The sequence below is a fragment of the Limulus polyphemus genome, unplaced genomic scaffold, assembly GCF_000517525.1.
Source record: "Limulus polyphemus unplaced genomic scaffold, Limulus_polyphemus-2.1.2 Scaffold1832, whole genome shotgun sequence".
In the NCBI taxonomy this organism is placed as follows: Eukaryota; Metazoa; Arthropoda; class Merostomata; order Xiphosura; family Limulidae; genus Limulus; species Limulus polyphemus.
Genome location: NW_013667442.1, coordinates 36,684 through 38,474, shown reverse-complemented (window position 1 = coordinate 38,474; position 1,791 = coordinate 36,684).

Here is a 1,791-nt window from a genome sequence, read left to right as displayed (position 1 = left end):
GCAAAGTTGTATTGAGAAAGAATAAACTAGTTTTATTTAAGAAAGGACTTGTATCGCTAAAGTTTCTTCGGAAAATTTTTTTACCTAAAATTAACAAACGAACAGAGTCGTAACAATACGAAACGTTAAGGCATCTTTTGGAGTTTATGATATGGTGCATCCAGACTATATAGCTATTATGATCTGACTTGATATCAGACAGAAGTCTGAATAAATGGCCGGTCATTATAGTATAGTAATAAACATATTATGAATAGCTTTCTGGAATCTTCAAAGGAACACCATGCACTGTGGATATAAACATTATGACGTATATATTGGCGAAATAAACATATTAAATATAACTTTCTGGAACCCTTACAAAAACGCCATGCATATGGTTAAAACTAGCATTAAATCCGAAGCCCAGTCTATCAGACGATTTAACACGTGTCACAGAGTTATACCGGTTTCGAGGAATTTCATCCTTCATCATTAGCCTTGGACAAGGGCAAATGAAAAAAAATAAAATGAAACAAGGCTTCTTCTAGTGGTAAATTTTATATGTATAATAGATTTAGTTACATTTTACACACCACAGGGAACCTATATTTATATAGCGTTTGAAGCATATGTATTACGTAGGCTTCTAAATAATTTTTTCTGAATTATTCAGCTAAGTTGTTTAAGATACTAAAAATAATTACGAAGCCCAATCTATCATTCGATTCATCACTTGTCACTGAATTATACCTGTTTAGGGGAATTCTTCCGCTCACTAGTACCCCCAAAATTGGGTTTCATGTTTACTTTTAGTATCTTAAACAACTCGTCTGCTGAATAATTAAGAATACATTTTGTTGTTGTCAGGCACAAAGCTAGATAATGAGCTATCTGTGATGTGTTCACCGCGGGTATTCAAGCCGATTTTTAGCGTTATAAGCCCTCCAATTGAGGGAAGCTGAATGAATTAATAATGTAAATAAAACTATGATCATAAGTAACCCTAAGTATTTTGATCAATGGAAAATGCCATAGTAATAGATATTTAAAGTTGAATATATTTGCTAAAAAGTACGCAGGCACCATTTGAACACGATTCAAATGACATGCTCAGCAAGAAATCTTAGAGAACATAAATACCAGAAAGATAACTTGCTAATACGGGATTGGACAGAAAGATAAGTTGTTAATATGAGATTGGACAGAAAGATAAATTGCTAATACGGGATTGGACAGAAAGATAAATTGTTAATATGAGATTGGACAGAAAGATAAATTGTTAATATGAGATTGGACAGAAAGATAAATTGTTAAAACGGGATTGGACAGAAAGATAAATTGTTAATATGAGATTGGACAGAAAGATAAATTGTTAGTATGAGATTGGACAGAAAGATAAATTGTTAATATGAGATTGGACAGAAAGATAAATTGTTAATATGAGATTGGACAGAAAGATAAATTGTTAATATGGGATTGGATAACGTCTTTCTAAAAGATGGCCTATTTATTTCTTCACGGCTATTAATACACACTTTGAAAATTAGTCAGTCACGATACTATAAATATGACACTGATAAATGGAAACTACAACAGAGAGATATACAAAAATCGTCCAGAAAGTTTTAAAACAGGGCTACATAACATCTAACTTTCTTTTTCGGGTCCAGAGGCTTGGAATTTTGGTACTCGAAAAAAGTTGGAGGAGGTTATCTGTAATGATAACTTTTTTCTTTAGCTTTTCTAGTTTTCATTAAGAAATCTCGTTTTTACCGTTTTCTGAACTATATTTAGAGTTCGTTCGCATTA